Genomic DNA, 1,503 nt, shown 5'->3' with positions numbered 1-1,503 from the left:
AACACTTGCTGATTGGCTGATTTAGTTGTGTGAGTCCTTAAATACAGTTTCCTCTCCGTCCGTCTGTGTACGTATGTACGTATGTAACCAATGTTTGTCAGAGGGATTTTGATCAAACTTCACACAAATACAAAGGACAATAATATCTCGCACAAGTTCGAATTTAAGGGTAGTCGGGTAAAGGTCAAGATCACCGTTACTTTTTTTTAGAAAATCCTTATCAGCGCTCTAGCGGCTTCATTCCTTGAGGGATTTTGATCAAAAATCACACAATTACAAAGGACCATAATAATTCGGACAGGTGTGAGTTTCGAATTATTTGATCAAGGTCACCGTAACTATTTTTAGAAAATCCTTATCAGCGCTCTTGCGGCTTCATTCCTTGAGGGATTTTGATCAAAATTCACACAATTACAAAGGACCATAATAATTCGGACAGATGTGAGTTTCAGGATTATTTGGTCAAGGTCACCGTTACTATTTTTAGAAAATCCTTATCAGCGCTCTAGCGGCTTCATTCCTTGAAGGGTTTTGATCAAACTTCAAATAATTACAAAGGACCATAACATCTCAGACAAGTTTGAGTTTCAGGGTTATAGAGTTGAGGCCAAGGCCACCGTCACATTTTTGATAGGTTTGTTTGATCATACATGACCAGTGTACATGGACAAATAACCAGACTTCTTAAGGCCTTGTCTGTGTTTACGACGCGAATAGCCATGTGAATACTGCTTACTCTTAATGAAAATATATCATTTTTCCTATTCCATTTCCTAGATATATTATTCATTAAACTTTTTGAAAATATTTGAAATAGCATGTAAACATTACAGTTCAGAAACATTAGGAAACCTACAGACAAAAGATAACTTTCAAGTTCAAAGGGCCTTAACGCTGTTTAAAGGGCAATAATGAAAAATCACCATTGCTAGTAATTGATTTAATACCACAAAAGCAACAACATATAACCATCATTTTTTTTTATATAATTCCTTTGTCATAATACTATTAGTTACAAGCTAAGTGTATACTTTTTATTTTCCCAAATTAACACCAAAGTGCACCATTTCTATAAATCATTACAGTGTTCATGTATTGCTTTAGCAATACTCAGTATGCTTGTTGAGTTAAAATATATAATTGAATTCAAATTTGCGGTAGTACAACAATACGGGATGTCGATCGATACATGTATATGACCAACTGATACAGTTGAGCGATTGGTACAGGACAATGTCTGTTCTGCAAGGTGAGGCGAAATACAAATGAAAGTCAATAGGAAAGAAATCGTTGACGGTCTGAAAACAATTAATAATTCATTCATAAAAACACATTTTCCGGTCGCAGACAGTACTATCGGTAAAAGAATCGAAAGAGACCCCGACGTGTTCTTCCTGTTCCTTCAGCATTAAGACATTGCGAAACCATACTTGGTAACCACAAATGCCTCACCCAAGCGACATACAACACCCATACAAATCTATTCTGCTTAATGTACCTTAT

This window comes from Mizuhopecten yessoensis, unplaced genomic scaffold (assembly GCF_002113885.1).
Source record: "Mizuhopecten yessoensis strain PY_sf001 unplaced genomic scaffold, ASM211388v2 scaffold3281, whole genome shotgun sequence".
Lineage (NCBI taxonomy): Eukaryota > Metazoa > Mollusca > Bivalvia > Pectinida > Pectinidae > Mizuhopecten > Mizuhopecten yessoensis.
Note: the sequence above shows the minus strand (reverse complement) of the source record.